Source organism: Phlebotomus papatasi, chromosome 3 (assembly GCF_024763615.1).
Source record: "Phlebotomus papatasi isolate M1 chromosome 3, Ppap_2.1, whole genome shotgun sequence".
NCBI classification, from domain to species: Eukaryota; Metazoa; Arthropoda; class Insecta; order Diptera; family Psychodidae; genus Phlebotomus; species Phlebotomus papatasi.
Genome location: NC_077224.1, coordinates 80642606 through 80651725, shown reverse-complemented (window position 1 = coordinate 80651725; position 9120 = coordinate 80642606).

The window sequence follows — 9120 nt, the reverse complement described above, 5'->3', positions numbered from 1 at the left end:
TCTAGGAGACCTAGACCTAAGACACCTTTTACTTGGACTACTGACGAAGTGTTTTATGTTTCAAAAAGCATGCTTATATTATCTCAGATTTTATTTCGAAATATCCCTTTATGAAGTTCTTACACAGAAAAAAATATTTTGTAAAAATGTTCGTAAATGTTTGTGAATTCCTATGGGGGAGTTACAAAAAGCTCATGAATCGTATAACCCACAAACATGTTCGTAAATTTTGTACTTTTTCACAAACATTGTTCGTAACATGATCATTTGACGAACATTTTTTGTACTTTTACAAACATTTGTTCGTAAATGTTCGTAAACAAACAAAAAATTTTCGTAAAATTTTGTCATTTGTTCGTAAATGTTAGTAAAATGTTCGACGGGAAAACAAACATTAACGAACAAATGACAAAATTTGACGAACATTTTTTGTGCTTGTAAAAGTTTGTAAATGTTTGTAAAAGTACAAAAAATGCTCGTCAAGTGATTATGTTACGAACAATGTTTGTGAAAAAAGTACAAACTTTTACGAACATGTGTGTAGGTTATACGATTCACGAGCATTTCGTAACTCCCTCATAGGAATTCACAAACATTTAAGAACATTTTTACATTTTTTTTTCTGTGTAGGAAATCCTCGGACAAATCCATAAATATGATGGAAAATTCATTTGGAAAGCCAATGGAATTTCCTCATCACGTGTTTATAAGGTTCGCGCGCATTTTTCTCTATTACCCCTTTCAGTCATCTTCTTCAGAACATACCAAGAATAATTCTTGTTTATTCCTCCACGCGTCGTCAAATGAGAAAATATGTATTTCAAGTCCATAGGAACCTCTCCCCCTGAGTCCCCTTCGATCACCGTGTGTGGTGATCTCTGGAGATGCCAACGCATTGCTCGAGCTCTGTAGTGTCTGTCAATGTGCACTTCACATCGATTTCCGCTTCTGACATTCTTTCCTCCACTGTCACAAACATCAAGTCCAGGGAGAGATTATCAGCATCATCAGTCGCATATAGAGAGCACCATTTATAGACTCCCAAACGTGTCTCATGCTTTATGATCTCTCTTCATGCCTTACGTTCTTTTGAGCATTTTGACCTGATCCCTCTGCCATATCATGTGTACTGATCTGTCCCTCTCGACCCCCAACAAAAGGCCATCTAACTTCCAACATAGCTCACAATATTCATCCATTCACTCTTCTTCCCATCCTCTTAATCCTTCAGCCTTTGAGAGACATTTTCAGCCGCACAGCAGGATCAGACCTTTCTCTCTTCCACTTCATTGTCAGGACACTTCATTGCCACAAGGATGACTTTGTCTCCTCCTCAGCCCATTGATGTCTTATGGGCCATAATTCCTTTCTCTCTGGTGCATCTTTTGGGACTCCTCTTGCTCTTTTGTTGCCAATTGCATGCAACAATTAAACTCCTCGAACTCCAATGAAAAGACACTCGATAGGTACAACAGAGACCGGACAAATGCGGAACATAAATCCATTGCAATTAGATTTAACAAGTTCCTCATACCTGTGATTTTATTGGTAACCATGTGGAATTGTTGTGTTCCATTTTATGATCTTTTATTGGTCGTTTTAAATTTACATTGTCATAAATTTTGTGATAAATAAATTATTGCTTAAAAAAGGTTGTGGCGCTTAAAAACTGTAGTTCGGCTTACTAAATGATAATTCAAAACCCAGTCATTCTAATAGTTTTTTTTCTTTCGATTACGGTACTCTGAGTAAGTTTAAAACACAAATCATTTTAGGCTAATAATATTCGAAAATTTAAATTTAAAAATTTTGAAATTTTCTGACACTAATATACCCTGATTGAACCTTATTGGCCCGTTCAGTAATAACCTTTCGAAAAGACAAAGCAAAGCCAAACCTATTCGAAAATCTACCGAAAGCCTAAAGTGCAAGCTCACGTATTCGCCGCTGTAGCGCTGATTGTTCTGCCATTTCGAATTTCGATATTTTTGACACTTAAATCGTCAACAGTGTCACGATGGTAGAATGTTTGAATTGCAATTTCATTTAAAAAAATGTCCTTTTGAAGTTACCCATTTTTGTGTAATTCGTCCGTTTAACCCTTTAATGGCGAGACACTTTTTACGGACTGAAAATCAACAATAAAAATTAAACTGAGAAACATAATCAATGATAAGTCTTACTTCTAACCTTGGAAAATCCAAAAGAGCTTGATTCGGTGTATTTTGTATGAACGATAGGGACAAAAATAACCCAAAAATTTAAGTAATTTTTCTGACAATACCAATGAATAATATTTTTCGCTTTCATGAAAAATATTACGTATGAGTATTGTAGTTTTTATTGCCAAAAGGGTTTTGCTAAAAAAAAATGGAAGTATAAAAATTAAATAAAATTAATTATGAATTTGAGAATTAAAAAATTCGCCATTTTTGAGCTTAAATATGTACTACATAGCAAATAGCTAGAGACTTGCAAAAAATATTCTAGATTCCTTCAACCTTCTACTTTACAATTATGTACAGACATAAGAAAAAAATTACTTTAGGTAGTCAGGAAAAGTTATTTTTTTATTGGACACCGGTGTTCCAATCGTCCTTAAAGGGTTAAGCGTTCGAAATTCTAACGGGTTTTAGGTAAGTTCTTTCTGATGATAGCCTTCAAATCGGTACAGCAAAAACCTCAACTGGAGAGAACTCTTAAATCAGGAAGGTTATTACTGAACGAGTTGAGTGTTTCTCAATTTAAACGAAACCTGTCGTAAAATTCGTTGAAAGAGGAAATTTTTCGTATAAAATACTTCCAAAAATCTAATTTTGTTTATTTATTTTTTTCAAAAATCCGCTATTAAATTACCAGTTTAACTCTTTAAGGACGAGTGGAACAACGCAATGTTCCCAAAACAAAAACTTTTTTTTTTACTTTATAAAATTATTTTGACCTCTAAATAGTCCGAAAAATTTTTATCTTTAAAATATTTTAGTTTTTGATTTCAGGTGAATTTTTTCTAGGCTGCTCACTGAAAAGTAGGTTTTTTCCGAGAACCCGTCTCAACGGCTGCATTTTCAAATTTTTTGAATAAAAATTTCGTAAAATATGGTTTATATGTTAGATTTTTGCATACCTAACGGCGTTTTCACACGTGCACATTAAAATTTTAATGTGATTCACATTAATTGTCGCTTGTGAGCGTCCAAATATGTTATTTGTGCTATTTGTGTCTTTGAGTCACTCTATATTTGGGGTTTTTCTATTTATTGATAAAAAAGTGGACTTGGCTTGCAAAAATAAGTTTAAATTTACCTTAAACATAAATATTTTTCACATTAAAAAAATTAAAGAGAAAATCGCATTAATTTTTCGCATTAATGCTATAAATCAATTTATATCAAATTTTGCGGGCCAAGTCTACCTTTTTATCAACAAATAGATCAAATTTTGAATATAAAATGATCCAAAAATACAAATTACACATTTGTACTCTCACCAGCGACAATTAATGTGAATCATATTAAAATTTTAATGTGCAAGTGTGATAACACAGTAAGACAGAGGTGAACCAGAATAATTTGAAATAGAACAAACGTCAAATGAAAGTATGTCAATGGTCAAAACGCTACCTGGACAGAGTTATTTTGACGTTTATTCGGTTTCGAACGGTTCTTGCTCACCCCTGGCCTAAGATGTTATATTATACCGGCTTCAGACTGGAGGATTAACCCAGTTCCCAAAGGACTCGAAAATCTTAATAACAAACAATTTTGTTGTTTTTTTTCAAAATCTAATGAATAAACTGCCCTTAATATTCAATCCAAAGCAGCAATTTCCTCAAAAATCTTGTCTGATAAGGAATTAGAGGATTTAAGCCATATGGCTAAGCCTTAGCTCTGAAGTACGTATTAAATAAATTTTGTATTCTATTTAAAAAAGGATAGTGAAAAGAGTTCTCGCCTTTACAGGGTATCTAAATTCAAAAGAATGTGATGTTTCCTATAGGGAGAGTCTTTGCGATTTACTCCGGGTTAAAATGGTAGGGTTGATTCTTTACGGAAAATGTTATGTATCCTAGGATTTCCAATATCGGAAACCGGGATCTAAAATCCTAAGATACCGACTCTTTTGATATCGGGATGAATCCCGGGATTAAATTACGGAATAAAATATGATAGCGTAATCCGGAGAATTTAAAATTAATTTCAATTTGTTTTTGAGAAGGAACCGTAGAATCTTCCAAGGAGCTTGGAAATGAGTTGATTTCGACACTCCAAAAACGCGCGGATTGCATCCAGTGAGCTTTACTGCACTTGATTCCACGGGCATGGAACTGACAACCTCATCCCGTACAAGAAAAAATAATAATGCATGTCTAGATATCCCCTTGCGGGAAGGCCATGTTCCTTCATGGAATGTTGTGTCAGCATTATTATTATTATTAATCAAATTATGCCAACCACGAAACTACTGAAAATTAATAATTCCACTTGTTTTGCAATATCTGTGAATTTCTATAAACCTTAGTCATTGCAACTAAAAAAAAAACTAAAAAGAAGAGATTATTGAAAAAAAGCTGGAAGAAAAGATTCGATATAGTCGCAACAGAAAATGATGATCTATTGTATCATGTCTTTTTACACATTTTTTCCTCCTTTCTTACTTCTGGTTCTTTTCCCAATAAATGCCATACAAAATAAAAATTGACAAAAAGGAAGAGTGAATGCATCCCAAAAATTCCACAATTCACCCTTAGATCATTTTCATGTTCCAATTTCCTGTTTAAAATCCCTCAAAAATCTATGGAAGGTGATCAATTTTTGTCACACCGTCACACTCAATATCCATCCTCAATTTTTTCCCAGTCCATTTTTTTTCTGTTGTTAAAAATATTGGTCAAAGTTCCTTTTTAGAGGCAAGAGGCAAGATTTCTCGAAGGATATATAGACTACAAGGCATGTCATCAATTATATTCAACCAAACCGTAAAGAAGAGACCCTTTGCATGGCTTCTTGGAGAGTATCTGAGGTGTTAAATTACTGTCACAGATTTTTAACTTCCATCTGGGCAACAGTTTGGGGGCTCTCTTGGGTTCGCCTCATCAAAGAAAACCAATAAAACTCCACGTGATATAACACAAAGGCCATTGAAATGTGAATCTGTTTTGCACTCAATTTCGTCATCTTCTCAATCACGATCCACGGGGAATAGGCCCGCTCGCTTTTTCCCATCAATGATATATCCACCGAGGTGTGTGTGCCAATGTTGGCAAACATACAGGAAATAGCATATTTTGCATACAAAAATAAATTGTAATACATTTCTCATCTGGAAACGTGAAGTCGCGAGGTAGCACTCAATATCGCACACAATGTACACCACCAAGTCCAAGTCAGATAAACCATCAACCCAAAAGCTCTTTGAGCAAAATAATGCCAAAAGAGGAATTTATGTTAAAGAGTCAGTTTGTGCTGTGGCAGACACAATCAATCCCTGAGGGCTTTACCGCATTTGCCTCTTCCTCAAGCTAAAGCTGTGAGATGTGATGTTGGGGTTCAGAGGTGAGAAAGATGCTGATCATGAGGCTCTTTTGATGCAATCAACAGGTCGTCAGCGGTTATTAGTTTTGCACGGCGAGAGAGGAAATAAATCAAATAAGCAACAGTTGACTCATTTACTCTCACAATTTGTAACCATTCAAAATGTCTTTCGTTTCGAATAGTTTGATTTAGGAGAATGTTTGATTACTGACACAATTTGCATAATCCATGAATTACATGAACAATGGAAATTAAGGAAGATGATTATCGGAAGCTCCAAGTGAAAGAGATTGAAAAATTTCGATAGTTAGGGTAAGTGTGCCAAATTCCGGCCAGCTTACAATTTCGGCCACCTTTTTTGTTCCACGAATTTCCATGATTTTTTAATTTTTACATACTTAGATTATAGGGTAGAGTCAGCCCTTTTCGCCATGTAAGCACTTTTTGACCACCTAAGATAAAACAACTAATTTAAGGAATTTAATAATAAATGGTACTTTTACCATTTTAATGGGTTATCACGTCTCTTAATTATTTAAAATTCATTTTAAAACAAGTGGCGAAAAGTACTGAAACAAGAACAATTGGTAAAAATGCAAATTTTTCAATGAGATTCACTAAAATTTTCGAAAAGTATCCTAGATATTTAGATAGATGTTGATTCAAAGTATCGTTATACAATAATTCATTTTAGTCTGACAAACATTTTACACCTAAGGAGGCCATAAAAGCTTAAGGGTGGCGAAAAGTACTGACTCTACCCTACAATGCAAAAGAATAAAAAAATGTAGCTTCGACAAACAAGATCACGTGAAAAAGGTATTGGAAGAATTCCCGAAGGGCAAGGAACTATGAGAATGAAGGTGGCCGAAATAGGGCACCAAAGCTATGTCTACAATTTTATTCATTTTAAAATGTATTAAGAATGATTTTACAGTAAATAATGACGATAAACTGTCTACAAGGTTCTAAGCAACACTCCTTAAGTAGTAGGAATAAAAAAATCAATTTCTATTAAACATATTACATTTCAAATTTGAGACTTTGGCGCAGGTATGCAACTATGCCGAAATTTGGGACACTTACCCTATGGCTCTGGAACACATTTTACATCAGGAAAATTTCATAAAATAAATATTCACATTTCTTTCTTTCTTAAAAGTTATGCATAAGTCTATCCCACTCGATCTCAAAATTGAACTGAACTATTTTTAATTTGGTGTGATGTTGATGTTCAACAGAAGAAAAAGAGTGCGCAAGAGTAGGACAGACATAAGTAGAACTTTTAAAAAAGATAGGGATGTGAATTTCGATTATATGAAATTTTCCTGTTTTAAAAGGTGTACCGAAGGCATTATATAGGGTAAGTGTGCCAAATTTCGGCATAATTGCACGCAAGCGCCAAAGTCTCAAGTTTTAAAGTCTTGCTTGGAACCTTGTAGACAGTTTATCGTCTTTATTTTCTCTAAAATCATTCTTAATACATTTTAAAATGAATAAAAATGCAAACAAAGCATTGGTGGCCTATTCCGGCCACCTTCATTTTCATAGTTCCTTGCCCTTCCGGAATTCTTCCAATGCCTTTTTCAGATCATCTTGCTCGTCGAAGCGATATTATTTGTTATTTTTTGCATTCTATAACCTCTTAGAGTATGCACAAACTAAAAAAAACATGGAAATTCGTGGAACAAAAAAGGTGGCCGGAATTTCAAGCTGGCCGGAATTTGGTACACTTACCCTACTAATTTTAATAAATATTTGTGTAGTATAGAAAATTTGCTTTACTAAGTTTATGTCGCACAAGGGTGACATAAGTGACCTTTAAAAGATATTTAGATTTTTTTTATAAATTACATAATTACATACAAAATTTTATAGGAACGACATTTTTGGTCAGTAGAAAGCTAAAATGGATTCATAATCGATCCGGCATTTCTTTAAGATCGGAAATATTTCATGAAATCAAAATTCATGTCCCTTTTTTTCTTAAACGTTTTGCATTAGTATATCTCATTCTTTCGCACTGAAAATTCGATTGAACTAAATTTAATTTCTCATGATGTTTAGAAGAGAAGAAGAGCGCGAAGGAGTGGGACAGAGAACTGTAGTAGATTGGAGAAAGAAAGAGATATGAATTTCGACATCATGAAATTCTCCTGATCCAAGAAGGTGTGCCAGAACTTTTTAATTTCCTATTCTCCAATAAAGCTTTTCTTCCCACCAATTTTCATTTTTATGGCTCCGATACACCTTTTAGATCATCACAAATTCATAAAGTCAAAATTCACATCTGTTTCGTTCTCAAAAGCATTGCATATGTCTATCCTGCTCTTTTACACTATTCTTCTTCTTTTGAAGATTTCACCAAATTAAATTTAGTTCAATCCAATTTCGTGACCGAAAGACTTGGATAGGCCTATGCAAATCTTTTGAGAAAAAAAGGGAAGCGAATTTTTATTTCATGAAATTTTATCAAGCTAAAAAGGAGTGCCGAATGCATTCCTAATCATTTTTACCAAAATACTGACCAATGAGCTACAGCCAATTGTATGTAAATTCTGGATCCAGTTTCATATAAAAAGATTAATCCTAAATATTATTGCTCCGGCACACCTTTTAGATCAGGAAAATTTCATGAAATCAAAATTCTCATCCCTTATTTTCTCATACGCTTTGCATATATCTATCCTACTCTTTCGCACTCCAAATTCGATTGAGCTAAATTGGATTTGTTGTGATGTTTAAAATAAGAAGAAGAGTACGAAAGAATGAGATAGACTTATGCAATGCGAGTGAGAAAGAAAGGGATTCGAATTTCGACTTCATGAAATTCTCCTGATCTAAAAGATGTGTCGGAGACTTTATCGACGAATTTAGATTTTATAAATTCTTTTTTAAAAGCTCCGGCACACTTTTTACATCAGAAAAATTTCATGAAATCAAAATTCACATCCCTTTATTTCTCAAACGTTTTGCATAATGTCTATCTCATCCTCTTGCACTTTAAATTCGATATCGATATCTTCATATCATAATCTCGGATTTTGGCCACCCAGGTTAACAATCCACGCCTATCGGCCATCTGACACTTCGGAAAAGTGTTCGGAGCCAATCCCAAGACAATTAAAGCAAGATCCTGAATTTTTTAAAGCCACCTTGTCATTGTTCTGTTCCGAGGTGGCTTCCTATTTACAATAGCTTGTATGTCTTTAATCTCAAATCTTAAGAAATAGTTTTAACTTTTCTTTTTACTGTATTAATATTATTATTTCCGATGGCAGCTAAAATCCCGAATGTTTAAAATCCTGAAAGGGATGAAATTATATGAAGGAAAATGTTTAGAATAATTTTAATATACACAGAAGATTTCCCTTTGCCTCCAGCAAGCGCGGGTACAATCGTGAGAGTAGCTGTGACACTTTTAAGAATTCGGGATTTTAGCTCTAGGGATTTTGGCCCATTCGGGATTTTGGCTTTCGTGATTTTGGCGTGCGGGATTTTGACCGGGACCCATTACCTAAAAAAAATCGCCATCTTGAATATTTGAAGGAAAAAGTTTTTACTACTTTAGAGGGTCCATTTTTCATCC